Below are 9,100 nucleotides of genomic sequence, written 5' to 3' on the forward strand. Positions count from 1 at the left end.
CGATAACACGCCAAAATACTCTGATGACGTACTGATAGGAAAATGAGAAGTCCATCAAAATAAAATTAATACAAATATAAAAATAAAATGAAATACGAAATTATTTCATTACAAACATGTATAAATCCTACAGGAGACAAATGCATAGTAAATAAAAGAAAAGCTAAAGGTTAAAGTTCACGCCCTAAAGTAGAATGAAATGATACATGCTGAGTGTAGTATATGTTATATAATATGCTGTTGATAGGTTTGAAGAATTTACTGAAGTGCATGCATTACGGTCAGATTATAATCATTCAATTTTTTCCTTCTTGAAAGATTCATTGAAAATCATTTATCCCGTGCTTTGTGGAAACTCAAAAATTGTTAACGGAAAGTTAACAGGATTATGTGATCATAGTGCAACTTTTCCTTACGTTTTTTTTAAATGGATGCCTCTACTCATCATACTCACAGAGAGATTTTAATCCTGTTTTAGTATGTAGAAACCTTATAATTTTAGAAACTTAATAATTTTAAATATTGTTGCATATTCACCTGTATCTACAAAATGGCGGACTTTTTTTTTGTAATGGCATCATAGTCATACCTCACGAACGAAATTCATCTGTCACTTGCCTGACTAGGTTACGGTGGCATCAATGTCAATTCATGGGTTACTGACATGTTCTTCTTACAATTTTAGAGAAGGTGTATGATTACGGGCGGGAATTGACGGCGTTATGTACGCTATCATTCGGTAATTCAATTTTCAACCTTGTCATTTTCACCCCATCTCAATCTCTCTCTCTCTCTCTCTCTCTCTCGCCCTTTCCTTTTTCTTTTCGCATTCTCTCCTTGTCCTCTCCTAAATCAAATTGTCACTCGAACCTTCTCTCTTTTCTTTTTCTGGCATTCCCTCCTTCTCTCATATTCTCACTGACTCTCGATCTTCCTACTCTATTTTGGTCTCTCTCTCTCTCTCTCTCTCTTTAAAAAAAAAACAAAATCTTTATTTTATCTCTGTATTCCCGCTCCTTTCCACACTCGCTTTTCCCAAAACTGTCTTCCTGTTTTTTCTCCCCTCTCTTCCATTTCATTTACTCTTCTCTCTCTCTCACTCTCTCTCTCTCTCTCTCCCTCTCCCTCTGTCTCTCTGCCTCTCTCTGTTTCTCTCTCTGTCTCTGTATCCCACTCTATCTATCTCTGTATCTCTCCCCTCTGTCTCTCTCTGTCGCTCCACTTCTCTCTCCCTCCATCTCTCCATCAGCTCCTATCCCTCATTCCGATCGACACATCTCTCATCAATGAGTCTCGTCGTCACCTCTCCCCCAACCCGGCTCACCCACTTATTAGAGACAGTAATGTGACTGAACCGAATCAAAGCTCGCGGCTCGCATTTCATAACAAGATTCCGAACATTGGTTACATTTCCACGACCCTACCTAGAGGGCCATTGTGTCAACGCCATGAATTTTTCTCAGTGGACCCGTCCCCACTGCCAAAAAAACCCACCCTGGTCACACCTATGAGACCGACACCAGACCGATGGCAGACTTAACACAAAAAACATTACCACGAATGGCCAATGATCGGTCGGTTTGGTGTTGGCGTGGAGTCGATTTGGCGGTGTGACTGACGAATAATTTTGCTGTAGAAATTAATGTAGGAACAGTTTCGTCAAACTGTTGCATACCCAGATCACTAATTTGATACTGAAATGAATTTCGGAATTACGTAAGACGTATTGAATTTTATAACAATAAATTATGTTGATATATGATTTTTTTTTTTAAATCACCACAGTTGTTATCCTACAATATATAAAACCTAATTGGAGAATAAATAATAGTGTAAGAAAATTAGATAAATAATAACGAGAACGGTAAAAGTAAATATTGATCTAACGCATTTCTCCCAAACTGCGCTAGAAAACCTATAAGAATCTTTATGCTTTGACGGTTGTAGGTTAATATACATTAATATACGATTTCAGTGATGTTTTCCGTCCTTGAAGCCAAAACAGATGTAAACGGAAATGAAATCACTGGCGATAAAATTATGAACAGGTTGTTCATGTTTCTTTAAAACCACAGTTATACCTAAGGCCTTTCACTCTAATGGAATGGTTTTCCTCTATTTTATGATCGCGGCAGGTGTTGATGAATGGTGGGAAAAACAAAAATACATAAAATGCAATATTCACCTCAAAGACGTTTTAAGATGCTAAATGAGATGAAACCTTCATTAGCAGCATAATACATGAACAGAGTAATAAAATCTACGTCGTTAATTCATATTGCATTTATGGGTTTGGTTTTATAGATAATAGTAGATAAAGAATGAGATTCCCAGTCATAAAACATTATAACGTCCTTAATGGATTTCTCTCTCTTATCTGACGGGGAAATCCGGCGACAGCATGCACGCGTACTACCCCCTCCAACTTCAAGAACTTGACAATGAAAACAAGCCTGCCAGATCCCCAGTCATGCACATCAGATGTGACCTTGTCAGTATGGTGTTGAGACATGGACATTTAGCTGGTCGCTAGAAATGACTTGTAATCATCATAAGTCTTCTGATGAGACATTCCGCAGATAGGTCCTTTGGTATTGACGGATGCTTGAGTCGTTTCTCCAGGACTTAATAGTTTCTATACTATCTTGTCGATGACTCATGTTGCAGTGATTGATTTTCGGGCAAATCGTTCAGTAATGATGATATTCATGAACACTGTATATAAGCGGCAAAAAAACAAACATTGATGTGAGCTGAGGAGGGGTGTATCGTAGCGGATCTGGACTCTGAGCGTTGAAGGGAAACTAATTCAATGCACTATTGCCCTTTAGTAAGGCATTGGTCCTCATTACCAAGTCCCTGGGAGAGGAGTTAACGCCGTAGGTCCCCTGGATGCAATACAAGCATACATACATAGCAGCCATGTAATACAAAACATCAAACCAACCACCAAACTAAACATTTTTAATGATTCGTTTGTAATGTCTACACTTGTGCAATTACTCTAGATATCATTTATATTGTTAAAGAAAACAATCTTTAATCTGATGTCTATCATTGTTTCGGGGCCATGCTGAAAAGCAGCTCTCAGCTGATGGCGGCTTTCAACCGTGTATAAATAAATAAATTCAAACTCTACTCAACAACCACAAAACATCGACAACCGCACGACCACAAAACACACACCACCACATCACCACCAGCACCACCAACATTAACAAAAAGAGCATCAAAAATACAAGCAACGAACCATACTTTAAAGAACAACATAGTGAAGGCTGAATTTTATTGTGCGCCCTGAACAAGTACCCATAAAAGCACTCCATATAAGGGTGCCTGTTTGAACATTTTGTTATGGTCTTACACTTTGCGTCGTAAAAACGAACATGGATTGATGTCGAGGTTCTATTTTCTACTCCAATGTGAGTTCGGCTTTGTCAAAAGTGCTTTTACACCTTCAAAGGTTCACATAACATTTCCATTTTCAATATTGTACATTTGAGCCCTTTTACAGTGAGCTGTTTTTTCTTGTAGCTTTAGGGGAAAATGGTCCAAATTTGAACTTTATATCTTGCTGTGAGGAAAATGTAAACTTGGTAGAGAAGGCTATTTATTACAATCGGGTAAAAGTAGATTCAAACCGAATATTAATGGTTATTAAATATAATCCGTTTCATTTGTTAACAAAGAACCACACATCTATTCCTTCTTTTCAATCAATGGATATAACATATTGTTTTAAGAGCATCTGTCAAAAGGACCGACCTACCTATGGTTGAGATAATAGAAATTGCAATTTCTTCTTCAAGAAAATAAACCATCCTGACGAAAACTGTCCCTCATTGTCAGCCTAGGCTTAATTATACCAGGTTTGACATAGACAGTGACCTAAAACAGAACAGCAACGTTAATTATCTTTTTTTATAACGTTTATAATTGTTTGCGAAGAAACCCCCAACATTTTGCTTTCGGGGTAAGATATGAAAGTAGCGATCAGAATTCAATCCGCTATAAACAGTATCTAGTCTAAATGCTATTGCCTTGACAAATTGAACGTGATAGCCGTCTTTCAAATGTACCTTTGATATTCCTCATCATGTCAAAGTTAATAAAATTTGCTAAATCTGGATATTCAGATTGCTTTGCGGCATGAATGCAACATCTTAAATTACCGCTTTCCGTCTCCTGCACAAGGCAACAAATTCGATATGACGTCCGCCGAACTGCGCAGACGGTGTAAGCTTGCAGCGAAGATCGGTACATGGTATCGATTGATCGAAAGTTGATATGTATTGGATCTGTCGATATACGCATTTATGATTTATTGCCTTTATTTGCATTAATTCTTTTCGTTTCAGATCCATTTCTGAAGTCAGACGGCGGACAGGAGTTTGTTTTATTCGTGCTGATCCATACATCTCTGTCGACTTACGCCAGCAACTTGTCTTACATGTATGTCTCCAAAATATAATAATCTTCAATCTTCAAGGAGATCTTTTATGAAATTGGTAAGTACACCTGGGGGATGTTTCACAAAGATCCTAAGTAGAATTTAACTCTAAGTTGGACTTAAACATTATGGAAAGCCATTAGCATCTTTGAAAATATTTGGTAAAAATATTTTTGAAAGGCATAAAATGTTTATTCAAATCATTCATATTTTCTATCATTAAGGAGATTTCATATTCTTGTTGTGGAATTTATAAAATGTCTAAATTACTTGAATTTCTGCTTTTGAGTAGACTTCTATATTTCATTTTAAGGCTCCAATGGCTGTCCATAATTTTTAAGTCAAACTTAGTGTTAAGTTCTACTTAGGATCTTTGTGAAACACCCCCTGTAATAACACATGTATTGAGATTAGAAGTAAAGACAAATAAATGAAAAACCTACCACATACAATTGCTATTACCAATTCAGGCAGTGTAAATAAACGGTCACATCTTTACAAATTTCATCAGGACATCTGAGTTCTTTTATAAAGTCCTAACCTTAATACTTTTCTAAATTCGTGTAAACTTCGCGAGAGGAAATACGAACTTCCGTACGTTTTTATTTTACATCTATAATTATAAGGAATCATAGATCCAATATCACATATGTACTTAAATGTTTATCGCAGAGTTTGCAATGCTTATATCAATTTAAATACTTTGTTGTTGTTGAAGAAAAGTCGTTTAGCTTAATTTTGAGTCATACTGGAGGGCTCCAATTGCTTTGTTTCTATGTATTTAGGAAAAGTTGATTTTGCTAATGTGACGCTTTTGAATCTATCAAATTTCTAATTTTCAAGAGCAATGTTTGAATTAAGTAATTCGAAACACTTAGATTAAAGTCCTAACGTATTCATGTCCATGTGATCAGCCCCATTTGCTTTCCAATTTGCACCGTCTATTGCCCATTAAAGCAGCAGCCATCAAATATGCATTGAGCCAGGGAGAATTGGCTCTTTCTTTTATTCATTTTTTTATTTTGGGGGAAATGGAAACCACCACAAATCACTGAATATTTCAATATTCGTCGCCCGAATCACAAACACTCTCCCCTACCTGACACATATTTGGTATATCAATATTGGAAGAGTGCCGGTTGCAGAAATTTCAAAAAAGGGAGAGAAAAAGGGTGTCATATTCGCTGTCGATTCTTGAGACCCAGAAATATACGGGGGCTATCACATTGAGGTGTGCATTTGAAATTATATGAGCCTGAGCGTGCGCTTTGAGGGAAAACGCTGTTTTTTAGACCCATATCTTTATATTTCAATTACACCATCAAACAGCCATCAGACAGGAATTAAGCGATATCGAATTCCATTAATGGACCTGAAAGTTGAGAGAAGAATAGAAATTCAAAATTCATATCTTTTTTAGTTCCTCGAGAAGGTTTCGGGAGAAAATTTAAGACAAAACGCTTAAGAGACAGAAGAGGTGATAAAATATTAAATTGCGTCTTAATCGTGTCTTTTTACATGCACTTTAATGCACGCTGGAGAGGTAATCACTTCCTGGCAATTTACACGCGACAAATATGCCCTATATCTACTTTTTGACGGTAACAAAATAAAATAAGGCTTGGTTGAAAAAAACAGATTTTGTTTTAGGAAAGAAGGGGTTTGTAGTAGCGGCGTTATGTATTTGTGTATTTATTTTTTGTTCGCGTTTTTCTTTTGGAGGGGGACGGGGAACAGTTGTATAAATGTATCCTACGCTAGATACACTAAAGGTGTCGCTCCACTACTAATGCCTTTTGGTAAGACATTTATCTGCATGTGCCACTTCCCACCCAGGTGGAGTAAATGAGTACCTGGTAGGATTTCATTCTTCGAATGTGTTAGCGCCTGAGGGCAGCTGGGATAAAGCCAGGGTATGTACTAATCAGACGCCCTGAGCATCACCTGGGGATGAATACGTGCGCCAAATAGATGTAAATATTATAAGTGTTATTATCAATACTTTTTATAAGAAACTCCTTGGAAGGTTATTGTCATGAGTGTAAGTCGTGTGACAAAGAGCATCATAAGGAGTAATATTGTTAGAAAATATTCCTTTAAGATCTAACCACTAGCCCTTGCACTGAACCAGTCATACAACATACCCCTTGTCAATTTATACTTCAAGAACGAATTTTAAAGTGGATAAACTCGAGATCACCGGAGGGGGCAAAGGGTTGAGGCGGTTGAGATCGAAAGCTGGGATGGCAGTCTTTCGATTTCCTGTATTAGGGGTTTTCTTCCAGAGCGTTTTTATTTATTTGTCGTTGTTCATGTTGGTGCGCCTCAGTTTGGGTTGAGGATGACGGCATTCCTTCGCCAGATGCGCGGTAGAAGTTGATTCTCTTCCAGCGCTTAAGGCTACGAAAATGAGAATGAACGATCAATGAATTTGGCTGATACTGTGTCGGTGGCAAATCATATCTCAGTCAGGAAGCGGGTAAGGTTGAATGAACGCCGGATACCCAGTTCTTCCAGACGCTTTCCCTGTATAATTATTGTCTCTCGGTCTCTATTCCCCCGTCTCGCTTTCTCCCTCCGTCTGTCTGTCTGTCTCCCTCTTTCTCCTCTCTCTCCCCCTTTCTTTTTCTACCCTCATCTCTATCTCTCTATATCTCTCTCTTCTCTCTCTCTCTCTCTCTCTCTCTCTCTATCCACCTTTCTTCCTCTGCCCTCCTCTCTACCTCTCTCTCTCTATATCTTTATATCTTTTCTCTGTCCCCCGTCTCGCGCTCTCCCTCTGTCCCTCCTTCTCTCTCTCTTTACCTCTCATTCTCTTGTTCTCCCTCTCCCCTATATGTATTCCCCTCCTGCTACTCTTTACTCGCCCTTCCTCTCTGTCTGTCTACCGTCGTTTCTCTCTCTCTCTCTCTCTCTCTCTCTCTCTCTCTTTCACTGTCTCTGACCTAGGTTAAATTTTCATGATAAATTCAATATATCTGGTAGGCATTTGTTTTGAATTTTCACACATATCCCGAAAAACAGTCAGGCAAATGTTACAAAATGTGTGCAGTTAAAGCTTTTATCTATCGCGACGTAGCCAGATCTCATCTGAAAATGTATATCACAGAAAGAAGAATCGTTGTGTTTGTTTTTGTTTTTGTTTTGTTTTTGTGGTTGTTGTTGCTATTTTCATTTTAGTAAAATTATATCACTAACAGAATCATAAATAATAAACATTCACTTCAACCACTTATCATAACAAAGTAAATGAGCAAAGAAACTTATTTTTTTTAAGTAACTTTCAAACTAAAAAGTTGTGGTTTCCGGTCAAAGGAAATGATAGAAATTTGATAGCATGTCAATTCTTCATCTAGGTCTATAGCCTTCGCAGGTATTAAACAATGGCTTACAAAGATTATCAAGCATTTTTAAAGGACAAAAGAAAGAACTTTCAAAGTAATTCGCTTTCTGACGAAAAAGGGAAAACCCCTTGTACCTCTAGCATGCTTTCGGGCAGATGTTCTATCCTCACTTTGACAACTGTTGACAGTGAGTGATGCATGTAGCTATGATGACGAAAGTGTGATTGAAATAAATCGCCTGCATCGTGGTTATGTGATATGGTCCGGATGAATCGTTTTATCATGCGGTTACCCGTAATGAAGAACGGCAACGTTGAATTTTTCATAGCTCAACAGGAACAAAATGTAAAGTTGAATTTCTAGAGGCATTTACAAAATCAGATTTTGACAACAGCCGTGGCATGTTCTTTCCTTTTTTTTTGCAATGTGGATAAATTGTTCTTAAGTCTTGAGAGGTATTATGGAGACTTGTTGTCGTTATTCTTCATAGAATATTGAACTGAATGCTGTTTCCACCACCATGAATACAATTGCATTCCGTTGTCCTAAACAATGTAATACATACAGTTATGTTTACTATTTTCAACAAAAAACAAACAAATAAACAATAAATACAGATACAAATGCATTACAATAAATGAATATTGTTTTTGTATTGCAGTGATAGGACCATGATGCGCGTGTTGTATTGGTATTTTTGAGAGATTTTTGCGGGGGAGGGAAATGTTTTTAAGTGAGAAACGATTTGCGGCAGCGTCTCAAAATCTTTCTTTTCTATGGTAATCTTTCCCTTTGATCTATTATTTATGGGTTTTCAGGGAGCTCTTTGTCTTCAGTTTACATGAATGATGAATTTGAAAGCACCATGTATCGACGCCTCCCAGGATGTTTGGTAGCAGGAGTGCAATTAATAACGGTATAGAATTTCGCAAGTTGCAGCTGCATGTTCCCGTACAAATAAATACATTCTGCTCCTTAATTCGAATTAAATTGAAGATATCTGATTTGATGTTAGTATTTAAACTACATAAAACTAATTAATATATAAATATTTATTTATCTTAACAAAATCATCATTAAGATCAAAATAGTGATACGGGGTGTCGGTATGTGGAGATGTGGAAGGAAATATTATTACATCTAATATTCTTCTATTTGAGGTATGAAATAAACATAATCCAAATTGGTTATCCAAATAGTATTAACAATTATTTTTCTCGTGGTCAACAGGAAAAAATATTCCCAATCAATAGCTAAAAATAGTTGTTGTTTTTCTGTTAATACAATGACTAATGGAAATGCTTTC

At 37.0% G+C, this 9,100-nt stretch overlaps 1 protein-coding gene across 1 annotated transcript in view; it reads left to right on the forward strand.

Annotated features, from left to right (window-relative positions):
- Window positions 1-4,366: 4,366 nt before the first annotated feature.
- Window positions 4,367-9,100, forward strand: part of LOC579149 (oxytocin receptor) — an 18,153-nt gene continuing 13,419 nt past the window's right edge. Inside the window, exon 1 of the mRNA XM_030974998.1 lies at window positions 4,367-4,508. The gene's annotated coding sequence lies outside the window, so the exon portion shown is untranslated. The remainder of the gene's footprint in view (window positions 4,509-9,100) is intronic.

The sequence above is a fragment of the Strongylocentrotus purpuratus genome, unplaced genomic scaffold (assembly GCF_000002235.5).
Source record: "Strongylocentrotus purpuratus isolate Spur 01 unplaced genomic scaffold, Spur_5.0 spur5_scaffold_7, whole genome shotgun sequence".
Lineage (NCBI taxonomy): Eukaryota > Metazoa > Echinodermata > Echinoidea > Camarodonta > Strongylocentrotidae > Strongylocentrotus > Strongylocentrotus purpuratus.